Genomic DNA, 21,396 nt, shown 5'->3' with positions numbered 1-21,396 from the left:
GACTTCTGAAGGTGTTGCTAGCTGACTAGTGGCAGGGCGCACTACCGGCGTCAGCAACAACAGGGAACCTGCACAACACAGCCAAAGTACTTTGCCCCAACTTGCAGTGAGGTTATCAATCTCACCGGTTTACCGAACACAAATGATTAGACATATCGAACGCAAAGAGATGTTTGCAGTAATTAAAGAGAACATAAATTGCAGTAAGTAAACAAAACAGGATGATTGTATCAGTGTAAAATAAAGGACCGGGGTTCACAGTTCACTAGAGGTGTCTCTCCATAAAGATAAATAACATGTTGGGTAAATAAATTATAGCTAGGCAATTGATAGAATATCGACCATACATGATAAGATGATTACTATGAGATTTGATTGGGCATTACAACATAATACATAGATCGTAATCCAACTGCGTCTATCCATCCGGTTATCGTCCAAACCCCTTTCAGTATTAAGTTGCAAGGAACAGATTATCGCATTAAGCAATGTGTGTAAAGTAAACAATAGAATTACACTTGGATAAAATATTTTTGTTTTCTCCCTAGTAGCAACAACACATCTACAATCTTAGAAGTTCCTGTCACTCTTCCAGATTACTAGAGGCATGAACTTACTATCGAGCATAAATATCCCCTCTTGGAGTCACAAGCATCTACTTGGTCAGAGTATCTACTAGCAGTGGCGAGCATGCAAGATCACAAATAGCATATGACATGAATATATAATTGACCTCAACATAGTATACAATATTCATCGGATCCCAGCAAACGCAACATGTAGGATTACATCTTGATCATGTAGGGCAGCTCACAAGATCTATACATGAAGCACAAATTGGAGGAGATAACCATCTAGCTACTGCTACGGACCCACTCTAGGGATGAACTACTTACACATCACTTCGGAGGCGGGCATGGCGATGTATATGCCTCCGGCAATGATTTCCCCCTCCGGCAGGGTGCCGGGAAGAGCTTCAGAACACCCAGAGATGGGTTCTGCGATGGCGGGCGCGACAGAACTTTTCATGGATGGAAGCTTGGGTCTCCAGAGTTTTCCCGAGAAGATGTATAAATAGGCGGAGGATTTAGGTCGGTGGGGAGCCTGGGGGGCGCACACCACCCCTAGGCGCGGGCCACACCCAGGCCGCGCCATGGGGTGGTCTGGCCGCCCTGTGGCGCCTCTTTGACCCCCCTCTGGACTTCTTCTTCGTTTCGGTAAAATATTGACTTCGGCTTTTGTTTCGTCCATTTCCGAAAATATTTCGTGTACAACTTTTGTGAAATACAAAAACAGCAGAAAACAAGGAACTGATATTGTGGCATCTTGTTAATAGGTTAGTGCCGAAAATCATATAAAAGTACATCGAAGTGTAAGCAAAACATATATGAATTTGTGTAAAACAAGAATGGAGCGTCAAAAAATATAGATACGTTTGAGACGTCATTAATGGCAAGTTGAGAGGTAAACTTAGTCAATTTCTTGACTTACCTAAGGGTTTAAACGCGAGAAAATATGGCGTATTTCACAGCCATCATTCACCACCAGGTTAGTTTTATAGTTTGTATCAAATGCATGTCTAGCCCATGTGTGCACAAGGATAGCACTGAGCCACTTCTATGCATCCTCACTCTCTGTCTTCAAGTTCTCCATGGCAACATCAAACTGATCCTTATGAAAAGCATAACTTGCTTGAAAGTTTGTATAGATGTGTCGTAGGCAGTATCTTAGGGGGCAACTTGGAAACACTGTTCTGATTGCTTTAAGAAGGCCCTAGAGCAACAAATGAGTGAAGCTATTAATAATACTACAATCCTAGTAAATTAAAGACACACAACTTAAATTAATGGTCCTACATAGATGGCATAGACTATTCAACGTCGATATGTCATCACCGACTAGCACTACATAACTAGTCAATGCCAACTTGTCGACGGCAACTAGTTTAGGTTAATTAGCATGTGTAAACTAGTCGATGACAACTTGTCGACGACAACTAGTTTAGGTTCACTAGCATATATAAACTATTCGATGACAACTAGTTTAGGTTAACTAGCATATGTAAAACAGTCGATGTTGACTTGTCGACGACAACTAATTTAGGTTAACGACTACCATTGTTTCTCTATATAATGTGTACAATACACTAGTTGCTATAGTAAAGAATTACAAATCTTATGTATGTCAGAAATTACAGTGTACTTGCCAAACTGACCCTCTTCCCCACCTAGAGCATACTTCAGATGAGTCGAGAACCGACACCAATTAGTTGTGTCTTCCTTGGGCACAACAACAAGTGCAATTGGATACATGTTGTTGTTATTGCCATCTCTGCCAGTAGCAGCCAATATTTGAGCCCCAATGCATAGCTTTATAAAGTATCTATCCAACCCTGCACATTATCTTAAGTTAGACAAAAGCAAGCATATAAAATAAAAAAATGTAAATCTGTACACACTGACTCACCTATAAATGTCCTGCAACCCTTAAGAAAACCCTTCTCTGGCTCCATTAATGCAGAACAATAACCCATGGAATGAGGGCCCATGATGAGGATTCTCTTCGGAGGGTGGCGGAGTCACAGTTCTCAAAATAACCCTACTTCCTAGGTTAGTGTCAATCACAGTCTATGCAAAATACCTCAGCCTGACATATTGTTGCCCATGACCCCCTAACGCTGCATCAAGTGCCAAGTTTTTTGCCATGTAGGCCATCATCTTAGGGACTTCAACATCATGTTGTCGCTTAGCACTATCTACCAGTGTCTGAATGCTAGCATTTGGATCTGACCTGAATGCAGCTTCATAGTTTCTAGCCAACCATCTTGCACTCACCCCTGTTGTGTCACAAGTATGGATGAGTTGCATCTTCCTTATGATAAATGTTTGGTCACCTTTTATATCTGAAGCAACAATGTAGAAAGGGCACTCCTACTTTATGCACTGCACACTAATTATCACATTAGAATTTACGTGATAACTATAATTCCTACTATGTGAAATGTGCAAGTTAATCATTTAGGGATTCGTTGCATAGAAAACAAAAAATTTCCTACCGCGAGAACGCAATCCAAGCCAAGATGCAATCTAGAAGACGGGAGCAACGAGGAGAAGATCAAGACTCACCCTTGAAGATTTCCAAAGCCTACAAGATGAGGCTCTTGTTGTTGCGGTAGACGATCACTTGCCGCTTGCAAAAGCGCGTAGAAGATCTTGATCACGGTGCCACGATCGAGCAGCACCTCCGTACTCGGTCACACGTTCGGTGTTGATGACGACGTCCTTCTCCCCGTTCCAGCGGGCAGCGGAAGTAGTAGATCCTCCTCGGAATCCCGGCAGCACGACGGCGTGGTGGCGGTGTCGATGGAGATCTCCGGCGGAGCTTCGCTAAGCATATGCAGGAGAGGTGGTGGAGGAGAGGTAGATAGGGTTTGGGGAGAGGGGGCTTGGGCACCGGCCCTCAAAGGGGTGCGGCCAAGGCTGAGCCAAGAGTGGCCGGCCACCCTCCCCTTGTCCCTCATTATAAAGGTGGAAGCCCCAAGAGTTGTAGTCCAAGTCTTCGAATAAGACCCCAACACTAAAACCTCCCATAGGTGGGAAACCTACTCAAGGAGGGAGTCCTACCCAAGGTGGGACTCCCACCTTTTCCTTAGGTGGGGTGGCCGGCCATCTATGGTGGAGTCCACCTGGGACTCCACCCCTTAGGGTTTGGCCGGCCATGCAAGGTGGAGTCCCTCCGGGACTCCACTTTCCATGTTGATTTCTTCCGGACTTTTCTAGAACCTTCTAGAACCTGCCATAAATGCACCGGATCATTTCCAAACTTGGAATATGACTTCCTATATATGAATCTTATTCTCCGGACCATTCCGGACCTCCTCGTGATGTCCTGGATCCCATCCGAGACTCCGAACAAAACTTCGAACTCCATTCCATATTCCATATCTACTTAAACGACATCAAACCTTAAGTGTGTCACCCTACGGTTCGCGAACTATGTAGACATGGTTGAGACTTCTTTCTGACCAATAACCAATAGCGGGATCTGGAGATCCATAATGGCTCCCACATATTCAACGATGACTTTAGTGATCGAATGAACCATTCACATACGATACCAATTCCCTTTGTCACGCGATATTTTACTTGTCCGAGGTTTGATCATCGGTATCACTCTATACCTTGTTCAACCTCGTCTCCTGACAAGTACTCTTTACTCGTACCGTGGTATGTGGTCTCTTATGAACTTATTCATATGCTTGCAAGACATTAGACGACATTCCACCGAGAGGGCCCAGAGTATATCTATCCGTCATCGGGATGGACAAATCTCACTGTTGATCCATATGCCTCAACTCATACTTTCCAGATACTTAATCCCACCTTTATAACCACCCATTTACGCAGTGGCGTTTGATGTAATCAAAGTACCCTTCCGGTATAAGTGATTTACATGATCTCATGATCGAAGGACTAGGTAACTATGTATCGAAAGCTTATAGCAAATAACTTAATGACGTGATCATATGCTACGCTTAATTGGGTGTGTCCATTACATCATTCATATAATGACATAACCTTGTTATTAATAACATCCAATGTTCATGATCATGAAACTATGATCATCTATTAATCAACAAGCTAGTTATATAAGAGGCTTACTAAGGACTCCTTGTTGTTTACATAACACACATGTATCAATGTTTCGGTTAATACAATTATAGCATGGTATGTAAACATTATCATAAACACAAAGATATATAATAACCATTTATAATTGCCTCTTGGGCATATCTCCAACAGTCTCCCACTTGCACTAGAGTCAATAATCTAGTTTTCATTTGTAAAGATATAACACCTTGGCCTTCCGGTGCTTTATCATGTTTTGCTCACGAGAGAGGTTTTAGTCAACGGACCTGACATGCTCAGAACCGTATGTATTTTGCAATTCATTTGCGTCTTCACGCATCACTCATTTTCCAAATGAGTCAGCATTTAAATATGTTTGGTCTTCTGGTGGAACCTTAATTCCTTGGTCTGAAATAAGTCACTAATATTGTCACACACAATATAGCTTCAAAGTTCTGACACTATCGGAACTCCACCAAGTTCTCAAAGAACTTCTTTGACTTTAACATCCTCAGTCATTGTCAAAACAATGACATAATCTGCCTTCGTTTGTAGAATCCGTCACAACATTTAGAACTCATCTAAATCTAACATAGACAACTTCTATCTCATTATGCTACCTTTTAAACAACACTTAGTCTAATTTGAGATTGAAATTTTATTTTCATATGTGACAAAACAAATATCGGTGCAACACTTTACAGTGATTTGTTTGTCATTTCTCCATACAAAACTATATATATATCCTTGGTTCTTCTTAAGTACTCAAGAATATTCTTTACTGTTTTTCAATGATCATCATATGAATCATTCTGGTATATGCTCCTAACTCTTTTAGAGCACAGGACATCTGATTTTGTACATATTCTTCGTGATCTAAAATCACTCATGTGTTTTTACTCATCGAGTGTCAGATACACTTAAGTCTTGTTAAAACTTCACATGACAAGAACATTTTCTTAATATTTCTATATTGAACTATTTCAATATCCATTCTATGTACTTTGACTTAAACATATTATGTGTTTCAATCTATCTTCATAGATCTTGACACAAAATTTGTTTCAGTCCATATCCTTTCATTGAAGTTAATTTCTCAATGAAACCTTTTAATCAAGTATATAATTACATCATTTATAACCAACTATATGTCATCTACATAAGTATTATAAATATGTCTCAACGCTCCCACTTAATTTCTTGCAAATGCAAGCCTCTTCATCGTCTCTGATGAAATCAAAAACTCTTTGACTATTTCATCTGGTGAAGATTCCAACTCCGTGATACTCACTTCATCCAATTGAAGTTTGTATACCTATCTAGTATTCTATGGACCAGCAAAACTCTTGGTTGTATCTTGTATACACCTTTAATACATACTTCTGTTAAGTAATGTATTTTGCCATCCTACTAGCATATCTCATAAAAGAAATATGTAGTGATTACTAGAATAATCCACATAGACTATAACCATTGCTACGGAAGATCTAATCTTATTGTATTCAACTCTTTGAACTTTGTCGTAAACAATTTTTCGACAAGTCGAGCTTATTTAAGGATATTCCATCCAAGTCCATCAATTTTATAGATACATTTACTTTCAGAAAGTATTCATCTATCTTGAATTTCATGGCATATGGCCATTTTAACGGAGTCAGGGCCCATCATAATTTCTTTGTTCGTAGTTGGTTTATCATTGTTCAAAATCAATCCTTTGTCCACAAATCATTTATTTGATCACAAAGTAAACCACACCTACAAGGTTCAATAAGTACTTCGATCTCCATGGCTAAAAACACTTTGTAGTCATGGAAGCCATGATCGTTGTGGCTGCTTCCGGAACCAATTTCCGATGCTGCGCTACTCTGATTATTATGCTCAAGTTTATAAATCTTATCAAGTTCTATTGTCCTCCCACTCAAATACTTCGCTAGAAAACAATTTCTTGGAAATAAGCAAGTAACATTGACAAACACTTTTGTCTTTTACTTCATAGTAGAAAGAATTCCCAATCAAATCTCTGGGATAACCAACAAAGACATTCATCCGATTTTGGTTGTAAACTTTTAGACCAAAAATTTAAAGAAAGGACTATTAGGGTTTATACCCATGCCATAACTTGTATGGTGTCATTTCAACGGATCATGATGATGCTCTATTTAGTGTAAAAGCGGTAGTCTCTAAAGCATAATCCACAAAAATATAATGGCATCAATATTTTATATCATCATTGACCCAACAAGGTTTGGATGCATCTCTCGGATACTTCATCATCACTATGATACTTCAAGAAATGTGAGTTGTAGAACAATTTCATAACTCTCTTAGATGTTCGCTAAAACTCGTAATTCAAATATTTCCACTATGATCCAATCATAGATATTTGATTTTTCTATTACGATGATTTCCACTTCATGCTGAAATTTATTTGAATCCATTCAAATGTTTCAAACTTCTTCCTTATCGAATATATCCACATGTATATACTCAATGCATTGTTTGAAGTTTTCATGAAGTAGAAGAATCTCCCGCACACAACTATGCCCAGTGAACCATATACATCATCATGTATGTTTCCACTAAGTTAGTTGCCCGTTCAAATCTTGGTCTATGAACGGTATTTCAGTCATTCCTTTTAGAAGAGATTTGCAAGCGCCAAATGATTCATAAATCAAATGACTCCAATAATCCATTTGCATGGAGTTTCTTCATGCGTTCCTTTCCAACATGACCTAAATGGCGGTTCCACAAATAAGCGGAATTCAAATCATTTGCCTTACGGCATTTTAGCGTCAGTGTTATGTATGTGTGTTTCACCATTAAAATTTATAATAACTTATCCATCGTTCATGGAGTAATGTCATAATTTGAACAACTCATTGTTTTTATTTGACAAGAGCAAAATAACAATTTATTAAGTTCTTTATTATAAATTCTAAGGGCTAGATAGAATGCCAACGATGAACATAATAACACTTTATTTTTGTTCCAGACGTGCATTCCTATCATATTCCTTGTCAGTTACTTAGGCCATTGTATTCTTATATTGCGTTGTTTTGTATGACACTTCATACCAACCAATATGGTACAAATACCCAAGAATTTCATTGTGTGACCAAACGAGGAATACATCCATAACATGTATATCATTGATATACACCTGAGCTAGACTTTCTAGTCTTTTCTTTTCTTTCTGCCAAAATATCTTTTGTAATTTCTCTTTTAGCTTTCCTCATTATTCAGAAAACATTTCTCCTTCAATAACTTCTAGGTTTGTTGGTCAAATACCAATAACCTTGAGGTTCTTACTTTGAAGTTGATCATCATATGACAAGTGTTTCAGATTTCACTATTAGTAACTTTGTAATATGATGAACAATTTCACTCATAATTTTATCCATCATATCATGACGACTTTTCGAGACCATGTCTGTACATGCTAGGCTCGTAAAGTTTAACCTCAGTATTCGCATGTGCAAATCTGGCTTGCACCCGTTGTAAGCACACGTAGAATCTATAACACCCGATCATCACGTGATGCTACGAAACTACGAGTCTTAGCAACGGTGCATACTAAGGACCATCACTTCATGGATATGCGAATATCGTTAGTGCCCCAATAGTTGGAGGATTGGGAAGCCTGGCGTCTTCAATCTTCATACATTCCCATAAAACTTATGAGTTTATGTAGTCTCACCAAATTATACTCTATCATCTTGCAATAAGGTCTTAGATATCACATATATCTCATACCTTGATTATTTCTGAAAACTAAATTTTCAGCTCCTTACTTTTCAAAACAGATTTGAACTTCAAGTTTCACGGAGACAAGATAACTTTAGGTACTGATTGAAACCATAGTTCTTTGAATCAAAAATGTGAGGTTTACTAAAAGTTTGCAATAGGACTTAATCATTTCTTGATTCTTTAACAATACGGTACGAGTCCGTAAATTTATTTTCAGATTTTAACAGTATTTCTATCTCAATAACAAGACTAGCGCTTGGTAGAAAAACGGATGCTAATACTACAAATTAATTCAAAATACTACTCAGACTATGTTTATGATAATTAGTTCATGTTTTAATCTAATTACTAATGAACTCCCACTTAATACAACATCCCTCATAGTTGTTAAGTGGTACACGATCCACATCCACTACACCAAAACCGATCATCACGTGAGATGATGTAGCTTCAATGGTGAACATCAACATGTTGATCATATCATCCATATGACTCGTGTTCAACCTTTCGGTTTCCGTTGTCCCGAGGCCATGTCTGTACATGCTAGGCTCGTCAAGCAAACCCAAGTATTCCGCGTGTGCAACATGGCTTACATCCGTTGTATATGAACGTTGAGTCTATCACATCCGATCATCACGAGATGCTTTGAAACGACGAACCTTGGCAACGGTGCATACGAGGGGAGAACACTTTATTATCTTGATATTAATGTGAGGGATCATCTTATAATGCTACCGTCGCGATCTAAGCAAAATAAGATGCATAAAGGATTAACATCACATGCAATTCATATGTGATATGATATGGCCCTTTATTCTTTGCGCCTTCGATCTTCATCTCCAAAGCATGGACATGATCTCCATCATCAACGGGCATGATCTCCATCATCGTCGGCATAGCGTCAAGGTCCATGGCGCCGTCTTCATGGTTGTTCACCTCATGTAGCAACTATTACAACTACTTTGAAATACTACTCAACATGAAATTTAAAGACAACCATAAGGCTCCTGCCGGTTGCCACAATACAATAATGATCATCTCATACATATTCATCATCACATTATGGCCATATCACATCACCAAACCCTGCAAAAACAAGTTAGACGTCTCTAATTTGGTTTGCATATTTTACGTGGTTTAGGGTTTTCGAGTGAGATCTAATCTACCTACGAACATGAACCACAACGGTGATACTAGTGTTGTCAATAGAAGAGTAAATTGAATCTTCACTATGGTGGGAGAGACAGACACCCGCAAAGCCACTTATGCAATACAAGTTGCATGTCGAACGTGGAGCAAGTCTCATGAACGCGGTCATGTAAAGTTAGCCCGAGCCGCTTCATCCCACCATGCCACAAAGATGCAAAGTACTCGAACTAAAGACAACATAAGCATCAACGCCCACAAAACAATTGTGTTCTACTCGTGCAACCATCTATGCATAGACACGGCTCTGATACCACTGTAGGGATTCGTTGCATAGAAAACAAAAAATTTCCTACCGCGAGAACGCAATCCAAGCCAAGATGCAATCTAGAAGACGGGAGCAACGAGGAGAAGATCAAGACTCACCCTTGAAGATTTCCAAAGCCTACAAGATGAGGCTCTTGTTGTTGCGGTAGACGATCACTTGCCGCTTGCAAAAGCGCGTAGAAGATCTTGATCACGGTGCCACGATCGGGCAGCACCTCCGTACTCGGTCACACGTTCGGTGTTGATGACGACGTCCTTCTCCCCGTTCCAGCGGGCAGCGGAAGTAGTAGATCCTCCTCGGAATCCCGGCAGCACGACGGCGTGGTGGCGGTGTCGATGGAGATCTCCGGCGGAGCTTCGCTAAGCATATGCGGGAGAGGTGGTGGAGGAGAGGTAGCTAGGGTTTTGGGAGAGAGGGCTTGGGCGCCGGCCCTCAAAGGGGTGCGGCCAAGGCTGAGCCAAGAGTGGCCGGCCACCCTCCCCTTGTCCCTCATTATAAAGGTGGAAGCCCCAAGAGTTGTAGTCCAAGTCTTCGAATAAGACCCCAACACTAAAACCTCCCATAGGTGGGAAACCTACTCAAGGAGGGAGTCCTACCCAAGGTGGGACTCCCACCTTTTCCTTAGGTGGGGTGGCCGGCCATCTATGGTGGAGTCCACCTGGGACTCCACCCCTTAGGGTTTGGCCGGCCATGCAAGGTGGAGTCCCTCCGGGACTCCACTTTCCATGTTGATTTCTTCCGGACTTTTCTAGAACCTTCTAGAACCTGCCATAAATGCACCGGATCATTTCCAAACTTGGAATATGACTTCCTATATATGAATCTTATTCTCCGGACCATTCCGGACCTCCTCGTGATGTCCTGGATCCCATCCGAGACTCCGAACAAAACTTCGAACTCCATTCCATATTCCATATCTACTTAAACGACATCAAACCTTAAGTGTGTCACCCTACGGTTCGCGAACTATGTAGACATGGTTGAGACTTCTTTCTGACCAATAACCAATAGCGGGATCTGGAGATCCATAATGGCTCCCACATATTCAACGATGATTTTAGTGATCGAATGAACCATTCACATACGATACCAATTCCCTTTGTCACACGATATTTTACTTGTCCGAGGTTTGATCATCGGTATCACTCTATACCTTGTTCAATCTCGTCTCATGACAAGTACTCTTTACTCGTACCGTGGTATGTGGTCTCTTATGAACTTATTCATATGCTTGCAAGACATTAGACGACATTCCACCGAGAGGGCCCAGAGTATATCTATCCGTCATCGGGATGGACAAATCTCACTGTTGATCCATATGCCTCAACTCATACTTTCCAGATACTTAATCCCACCTTTATAACCACCCATTTACGCAGTGGCGTTTGATGTAATCAAAGTACCCTTCCGGTATAAGTGATTTACATGATCTCATGATCGAAGGACTAGGTAACTATGTATCGAAAGCTTATAGCAAATAACTTAATGACGTGATCATATGCTACGCTTAATTGGGTGTGTCCATTACATCATTCATATAATGACATAACCTTGTTATTAACAACATCCAATGTTCATGATCATGAAACTATGATCATCTATTAATCAACAAGCTAGTTATATAAGAGGCTTACTAGGGACTCCTTGTTGTTTACATAACACACATGTATCAATGTTTCGGTTAATACAATTATAGCATGGTATGTAAACATTATCATAAACACAAAGATATATAATAACCATTTATTATTGCCTCTTGGGCATATCTCCAACAAATCAATGCCTCACTGAATTGATGCACATCTCTAAAACACATCTTCAGACATAGCTGCTCATTTGGCTCCTACCTCCTTTCGTCATACCATTTCCTCCATGGCCTCTTCTTATCTCTATGCTTTCAGCCTCCTTTTGGTGGAACCATAGACATTGGTTCAAATTGATCATCATCCATATCATCAAGAAAACCAGCATCCAAGTCTCATATGCTTATGGTTTCTAGTCAATAATATCATCAATTTGAAAAGATGAATGTGATCTAACAGTTGGTCCCTTCCTTTTCATCTTCTTCTCAGGTAGAACTGCAGCTAGAGGTTCAGGTGCATGTAGAGGTGCAGCTGAAGCTAGAGGTACAGTTGCAGTTTTAGCTTCTTCACTTACAAAACGATCTTCAATGTCAGTATCTCCTTCACAATGCAACAAAGGATACATTCTCTCCTGCCTCATGTCCTTAATCCTCTCAACAATCTCAGCTTGTTCCTTCGTCCTCATTTCCTCCATCATATTGAAATCAGCCACATCCATGTCAAAGTCCATGTCTACATTGTTTGCTTCATTCAGATCAGAAATTCCCTTTCCCTTGTCATGTGCTGCATCATTTCTGCTCTCTTGAGTAGCAAAAAAATAATTTTGACTTGCAAATACAGTTCCTTCACCATCAACAACATATACAGTTGGAGGACTAAGATCATACACAACATGACCTGCATAATTTATAATGCATGAAGTACACTGAGAGCCTTCAATGCCTTCATCTGCATTTGCATCCACAAGATCATACAGAACATGATTTTTGGGCCTGCCTCTCTTGACTGTCATGTTAAGCATTTTGGTTGACTCATACTGCTGAAGCAAATCATATATTTGCTCATTGTTCTGAATAATTACCATATTGATATGTTGTAAATGTATCTATAATTTTGATGCTTCATACTTGTTTTACACCAATATATATATATATATATATATATATATATATATATATATATATATATATATATATATATATATGTTTTGTTTACACTTTGTTGCACTTTTATACATTTTATGGCACTAACCTATTGCAAGATGCCACAATGCCAGTTCCCTGTGTTCTGTTGTTTTGTATTTCATAAAAGTTGTACAGGAAATATTCTTGGAATTGGACAAACAAAAGCCAAAGTTCCTATTTTACTGTAACGAAGACGGAATCCGGAGGAGAGACGAAGAAGTGCCACGAGGCGGCCACACCTGGCCTAGGCACGGCCCAGGCCTTGGTCGCGCCTAGGGGTGGTGTGGGCACCTCGGGCAGCCACCGACCTCGCCCTTCCGCCTATTTATTCACCTATTTGGAAAAAACCTAAATACCCAGAGCCTCCATCCGCGAAAAATTCTGTCGCGGCCGCCATCGCCGACCCTAGCTCGGGAGGGTTCTGAAACTCTTCCCGGCACCCTGCCGGAGAGGGAGATCATCACCGGAGGCCTCTACATTGCCATGCCCGCCTCCGAAGTGATGCGTCAGTAGTTCATCTGACTACGGGTCCATAGCAGTAGCTAGATGGTTGTATTCTCCAAATTATGCTTAATGTTTAGATCTTGTGAGCTGCCTATCATGATCAAGATCATCTTTATGTAATGCTACATGTTGTGTTTGTTGTGTTTGTTGAGATCCGATTAATATTGAATACTATGTTGAGATCGATTATATATTTGACATATGTTATTTGTGATCTTGCATGCTCCAGTTAATAATAGATGCTTTTGCCAAGTATATGCTTGTAACTCCAAGAGGGAGTATTTATGCTCGATAGTGGGTTTATGCCTCTAGTAATCTGGAAGAGTGACAATAACTTCTAAGATTCTATATGTGTTGTTGCTACTAGGGAGAAAACAACAATGTTTTATCTAAGCATAATTCTATTGTTTACTTTACACACATTGCTTAACGTGATAATCTGTTGCTTGCAACTAATACTGGAAGGGGTTCGCATGATAACCGGATGGTGGATTATTAGTCATATACGCAGTTGGATTACAGTCTATGTATTATGTTGTAATGCCCAAACGAATCTCATAGTAATCATCTTGTTATGTATGGTCTTTATTCTATGAATTGTCCAGCTGTAATTTGTTCATCCAACATGTTATTTATCTTTATGGAAAGACACCTCTAGTGAATTGTGGACCCCGGTCCTTTCTTTTGCATAGATACAATCATCATGTTTTGTTTACTTACTACAAGCACTATTCTCTTTAATTACACTCAAAAAAAACATCTCTTTCCACACTATATGGTTAATCCTTTGTTTTCAGCAAAATCGGTGAGATTGACAACCTTACTGTAAGTTGGGGCAATGTATTTTGGTTGTGTTGTGTGCATGTTCCATGTTGTTGCTGACGCCGGTAGTGCGCCCTTCCACAAGTCAGCTAGCAACACATTCAGAAGTCACGCATTTCTCCTACAAGTCGATTAAACCTTTGTTTCTTAGTGAGAAAAAACCTTCTACTATGCTCATCATACCTTCCTCTTAGAGTTTCCCAACGGTGTGCAATATGCGCTCATCACATATCCTCACCCTGTCGTATATGGTGTCACTGAAACTAAAGCCATGCGTCTCTACCAGTGCATAAAGATTAATCACAGTTAAATCATCAGGCCAAGTCTTCTCTCTAGGTTATCCACCCATCTAAGTGAAAAAAAATTCCCCAAATCAGTAAACCCTTACCATAAAATCCCCACTGTGGCAAAAAACACCAATGCGAGAAGAAAGCGATAGAGGGTTATCAGGTACATACTCTATTCCTCCAAGACAGCGGGTGAATCGCTCGCTCGATGTCGGGTTGTCCACCTAAATCTGAGCGAGCATCGCCGCTGCATTCGATGACCTCGACGGCCACAGCTCCTCGAGGTCTTCAAGGCTACTTCCGACATCGCCACCGTGGCCTCCACCATCCTGAACTCCGCCGGCACTGAAGACACCACTCCAACCGCCATGCACTCCGCCATTGTGGCCTCCGCCGCGCCACCTGGATTCGTCGGCTCCTCCATCTGGGCGAGAAATGAACAGACCTCGAGCGGGAAAGAATGGGAAGGGGACTAGAGTGATTGGTGTGGTCGGCGTTCCGACCGGCTCGGTCTTAACCAGCTCCTACACCTAACGGAGAGAAAACGGCCGTTTGCCCGCCGGCATGTGTTAAACTGCTGTCAGACTGGTGTTAGCGCTATTTGTTCTAGATTACCTTGAAAGTTATTCATAGCAAAAATTCTAAGAATTATACTTACCCGTTACTATTGCTCCAATTATGATAGATTTATGTAATTTACTCCCTTGGGCCATTAACGGGTATGTGAGCTTGTGAAGCCCCGGGAAGAAAAAGAGGGCGCCCCCTGCCTGCCCTCGTTCGTCAGCAACTCTGCAGCCCGTCTTCTCCAACTCTTGCAGGCGCGAGGCGAGACAAAGACGGAGACAACGGAGAGAGAAAGCGCCGTGGCTAGCTTCCGATCCCGTGCTTCTCGATGTGATTGTGCATCCTTCCGATCCTGTGCCACCGCTACACAGTTCCGGATGCAGGCTGCAGCCTCGTGGTAGCTGCCCTGCAAGCGCAGGCAAGACGAACCAACAGTGGGGAGATCGATGTGCACGCCTGGGCTGTGTTGGGAAATGGCGACCAATGCCCTGCGCCGCGCCGCGGCAGCGCTGTGCGAGAACACGCAGAAGGTACTCGATTGCACTGTGGAATGAGCATATATCGCGAGGTTGCAGCAGCTAGCGCTGCTAGACTCCTAGTGCCATGGCATGATGCGGTTGCGACGTTGCGAGAGCGTCGTCGTTGCTGCTGCTACTCGTAGCGCCAACACAGCTACACTACACTACGGAGTAGCATCAGCTAGCGCGTAGAGGGTATACGCAATCTAGCCTGTCTGTCCCGAGGCAAGCGACCGAGACGACTGATTGACGTATCTCAGCAAACTCTTCTTTCCTCTTATTTTATGTTGCTCCTTTTCGGGAGTTCTGTTGGTGTAGTATGGACACCGGGACCTGGAAAGCACAGTGAACAACAGTGAGAGTGGACTGGATATATTGCATGGGCGCGTCCGTACGTATGCACCCAGTGACACGGTTGTGTTCGTCATCCGTCAATAGTGAGATGTGTGGGCTAGGGTATGGTGGCATGCTGCATGCACGATTCCACGGGACGAACGGCGCCATGGTGACTGGCATGGCACGTAAGACAATCCTAGCTCGCGAAATGCGGGAAGTTCCTTGGCTTTCTATTGCCGCTTGGAGCTCTTCGATCTTTTCTTTTACAATCAATAACATTCTAGATTCTAGAGATACATGAGTTGTATGCGGCGATTTCAATATAAACTCTAAAAGATACATGTACATTTCCAAAGTATTTAAATTCATTCTTCTTCCATTACATAATCTTGTATTTCTCTGAAGGAAGCCAAAAAATAACTTAGTTATGAAAGCACGAATTTGTACTAACTCTATCCCAAGGCTTAAAGCTTATATTTTTCCAAAAATTCACTAAGTAAAATTTGAATAAATTTTTACAAGAATATCTATCAACAAATATGATATTTTGTAGATACCATATGAAAAATATATCTCATCATTCATCTAATGATATTAATTTTGTATTTTACATGTTAATGTTTTTTGATAAAAACTTGGTCAGTATTCTTGGGATGGAGGTAGTATATATCAACAAAAGGGTTTTACCATAATTTCTAATTTAAGCCACAAGTGCAGTGCCGGAGCTAGAGCAAAGGAGACCATGCATGGAGCAAGATGGTGCCACACCACATATAAATCCTTGGTATAGGGGTGTACATATGATGAGATTTCGTTGATATACAAAGAAACATAATTCCCCGGTTTCAAGTGCACCTCCTTGGCACCATGTAGATCCCTCAATGGTTAATTACGTACATTTGTGCAGTCATTAGTGTAGCCAATCAACATCGGCAAGAGTACCAACAATAATAAGGCAAGGAAAAGCAACCAAATAGTTTGGTCGATGTCGCTGGGCAACCAAGAGACCTAGTAGCCATAACAAATATTGCGAGGGCAACCATCCTCGCAGCAATCATAACAAAAGATACAAAATCGATGAAGCGAAACAAGATCTAAACAAGCATACCTAGAGAATTTAAATCTTTCAACACCATCATTGACGCTGGTGTGGAGATCTAGTCACCGAATGAAGGGCCTATTGAGGATATACCAAATGGGTATGCCCATGACATACTATCATACCAGCAAGACCAAATGACACATAGATGGTGGTCAGGCTCATGTCCTAACCGGGCGGCAAAGTTGTTGATAAAACCATATAGAGGTCCGGCTAGGACGAAGCAAGGCGGACATGACGACGCTCCCGAGGACAAGACAACACGTATGCGAGGTACTCCCTCTGTTTCAAAGAATTAGACGTCCTCGTTTTTTGTGCTTTTTGTTTGACCAAGAATTGCTTTAAATATATAAACATTGTTTGTATGAAATCAATATCACTAGAAAGCAATTTGCAATACGAATTCAACAATACTACATAAAATGTTATCAAGATTTTGTTGTTTATTTTTTATGGTCAAAGTTCGTCTTAGAATACGAGTGCGCTTTATTATTTGAAACGGAAGTAGTAGTTTAGAAGAAGACGGTTACCAAAACCCTAACCTATTGAAACACTATTTTTATTAAAAAAAAAACTTCATGCATCCGCACCCTCCTGATATGGGTGAGCCCGAGAAGAGGGAAACCGACCAGTGCTATGGAGGAGGCAACCATCAAACCATTCTGTTTAGCGAGAATGCGGCCCAACACTACAACCCAGAACACCTTACCTTCGTCCCAAGTAGCTTTATTAAACGGCCTGCATAAACGAGATCGAAGTTGCTTTGAAGAGGAAAAAAGTAAGTGTCGCAGTATTTTTTTACATACTATTAAAAAGTTGACATGGAACAAAGCAGTGGGTTTAATGCCACAGATACCAGACAAGGTGTTTCGGCAAAAAGAAAGTCAAAAAATGTTAAAACTATATATAAAATGTCTTGTGTACATGTTGACATGTTACACGCTCATACAATGTTTCAGCAAACACCGATATGTTTTGTGATATGTGTAAAAAATACAATTTTTTGTACTAAAATAGTCTATTTATCGAGACATTTTTTGTTTTTTTACACATGTCACAAAATCGTCGGTTTTATGAGAAACTTTACGTGCACACGTAAAACATGTCCCTCTGCATGTGAAATTTTTCATTAAATTTTTTAACTTTTTAAAATATACTTTTACATACTGGATGCATATGCATCCGGGATCAGTTTTGGATTTCGTCACAGATTCCACATATCTAAATTTTGTGTTAGTATTGTAAGAGATGAGATTCGTACAGAACACACAGAGTTGCTGGTATCGCGTTCGGTACCTAGACTAAAGGAACTTTCTCATGTACGGATCATATATCCACACAACACTACTACTGGAACAAAATTATATGGAGGAGAATTTTTTTTGTTTCATGTTGAATTGGTTGTGTACATAGTGTAGAGGAAGCTGACATGTATAGATGCCTAGATGGATACTTGTTTCAGTTCAATCAAAAATTGTTGCTGAATTATTTCATCTTGAATTGGTACGATTGGGTGGATGAATACCACATGCTGAATTGTTTCATGTTGTGTTTGAAATGCACCTTAGTCCTTAGAGCATCTCCCGCGTCCCCCAAAGCGTCCGCCAAAACTATTTGGGGAGCGCCGGACAAAAAAACCGTTCCAGACGCGTCCTCCAAACCCGTTTTTTTTCCCCTGTATATAGAGGTCCGGCTAGGACGAAGCAAGGCGGACATGACGACGCTCCCGAGGACAAGACAACACGTATGCGAGGTACTCCCTCTGTTTCAAAGAATTAGACGTCCTCATTTTTCGTGCTTTTTGTTTGACCAAGAATTGCTTTAAATATATAAACATTGTTTGTATGAAATCAATATCACTAGAAAGCAATTTGCAATACGAATTCAACAATACTACATAAAATGTTATCAAGATTTTGTTGTTTATTTTTTATGGTCAAAGCTCGTCTTAGAATACGAGTGCGCTTTATTATTTGAAACGGAAGTAGTAGTTTAGAAGAAGACGGTTACCAAAACCCTAACCTATTGAAACACTATTTTTATTAAAAAAAAACTTCATGCATCCGCACCCTCCTGATATGGGTGAGCCCGGTAGAAGAGGGAAACCGACCAGTGCTATGGAGGAGGCAACCATCAAACCATTCTGTTTAGCGAGAATGCGGCCCAACACTACAACCCAGAACACCTTACCTTCGTCCCAAGTAGCTTTATTAAACGGCCTGCATAAACGAGATCGAAGTTGCTTTGAAGAGGAAAAAAGTAAGTGTCGCAATATTTTTTTACATACTATTAAAAAGTTGACATGGAACAAAGCAGTGGGTTTAATGCCACAGATACCAGACAAGGTGTTTCGGCAAAAAGAAAGTCAAAAAATGTTAAAACTATATATAAAATGTCTTGTGTACATGTTGACATGTTACACGCTCATACATTGTTTCAGCAAACACCGATATGTTTTGTGATATGTGTAAAAAATACAATTTTTTGTACTAAAATAGTCTATTTATCGAAACATTTTTTGTTTTTTTACACATGTCACAAAATCGTCGGTTTTATGAGAAACTTTACGTGCACACGTAAAACATGTCCCTCTGCATGTGAAATTTTTCATTAAATTTTTTAACTTTTTAAAATATACTTTTACATACTGGATGCATATGCATCCGGGATCAGTTTTGGATTTCGTCACAGATTCCACATATCTAAATTTTGTGTTAGTATTGTAAGAGATGAGATTCGTACAGAACACACAGAGTTGCTGGTATCGCGTTCGGTACCTAGACTAAAGGAATTTTCTCATGTACGGATCATATATCCACACAACACTACTACTGGAACAAAATTATATGGAGGAGAATTTTTTTTGTTTCATGTTGAATTGGTTGTGTACATAGTGTAGAGGAAGCTGACATGTATAGATGGATACTTGTTTCAGTTCAATCAAAAATTGTTGCTGAATTATTTCATCTTCAATTGGTACGATTGGGTGGATGAATACCACATGCTGAATTGTTTCATGTTGTGTTTGAAATGCACCTTAGTCCTTAGAGCATCTCCCGCGTCCCCCAAAGCGTCCGCCAAAACTATTTGGGGAGCGCCGGACAAAAAAAACCGTTCCAGACGCGTCCCCCAAACCCGTTTTTTTTTCCTGTGCGCTCCGATACGGTGTTCGCCGCCCCGAGCCCGTCCCCGTCCCACAGGGGACGCACCGGGGACGCCAGACACAACGAAAAGCGAGGCGAAGCGACGCGGGACCGACGCGTCAGCGGCACAATAAATTTTAACCTAACCGTCGTCTACCTCACGACTGAAGTTATTGGCGCGCAGCGACGGTGCAGTTCCCGCAGAGGCGCAGCGACGGTGCAGTTCCCGCAGAGGCGCAGCGACGGTGCAGTTCCCGCAAAGGCGCAACGACGCGTCTCGTCGCGCTTAGCTCTGCGTGCCGGCGTTAATGAGCGCCACCGCTCCCCTGCCTCCCTCCGGCCTATAAAAAGGGCCACCTCTCACCATCCCTCTCACACACAAACCCTAGCGCCTCTCTCCCCAACCCTAGCCGCCACCATCTCAACAAGAGTCGACGCTATGGCTGGGAGAGGCGGAGGCCGATCTCGCGGTCATGGTCGTGGCCGCGGCAGAGTTGCACGCTCGCCGTCGCCTGCCACGTCGTCGTCTTCATCGTCGGAGATGGACGTTGAGCCGGGCGTGATGTTCGAGTTCGTCCTCATCCTCAAGGGCGACCAACGTGGCATCCAGAGGCTGCCGGACTCTTTCGCCGAGTACGTCGCCGTCGACGACCGCCTGGGCACGATGCATCTGCGGGAGGCTTCGTGCGGCTACTACCGGTGGATCGTCGACGTGATCTACGACGCGCGCGGTAAGATGTACCTCCACATCGGCTGGGATAAGTTCGCGCGCCACCACAGCCTCGAAGCCGGCTTCATCCTCCTGTTCTCCTACTTTGGCGACAGGGACATAAGCGTGAAGGTCTTCGACGAGACGCGCTGCCGCCGGGACTACCACGGCGACAGCACGGACGAGGAGGACGACTGATGATGAAGAGTGTTGTTTCTTCACGGCGAATACGTACACGGAGGTTGCTGGTTGTTCGTCTCATCTGTAGAACCAACAAGGACACCATCTCCCGCTGGATTTTCCAGTTTGGGTGACTGGGTGTGCCCTCGAGTGTTCTTTCTTAGCAGCGAACACAGGAAACCTTCGATGCACAACCTAGTTAGGTTTAGTTTTTTTGCAAAATTTTATATTTGTGTCCACCATGGTTCAAACTATGTATTAGTTTGTGGAAGACCATGTTCCAAATTGTGTAAACCACGTTCCCAATTATGTATTAGTTTGTGGAATATTACTTCTCTTTATTGAAATAAAAATGCAAAAAAAAATAAAAAGAGTTTTTTAATGTTTGGGGCGGCGTTTGGGGGACATGGCTGGGGAGCGACGTCCCCCAAACGCGGCACGATCGAAACACGTCCCCCAAATGCTCAATATGGCGCGGTTTGGGGGACGCTTTGGGGAACACTCTTATCTGCAAATCATTTTTTTAGGATACGTCATGGATAGGCGCATCTGTTTCATAGAAGAAATGCTAGAAGGCCGACATACAACACTCGAGGCACAGGCGTCCAAAAAGTGGAA

This window comes from Lolium perenne, chromosome 7 (genome assembly GCF_019359855.2).
Source record: "Lolium perenne isolate Kyuss_39 chromosome 7, Kyuss_2.0, whole genome shotgun sequence".
Classification (NCBI taxonomy): Eukaryota; Viridiplantae; Streptophyta; class Magnoliopsida; order Poales; family Poaceae; genus Lolium; species Lolium perenne.
The sequence above is the reverse complement of the archived record's forward strand: the minus strand, read 5'-3'. Positions refer to the sequence as shown.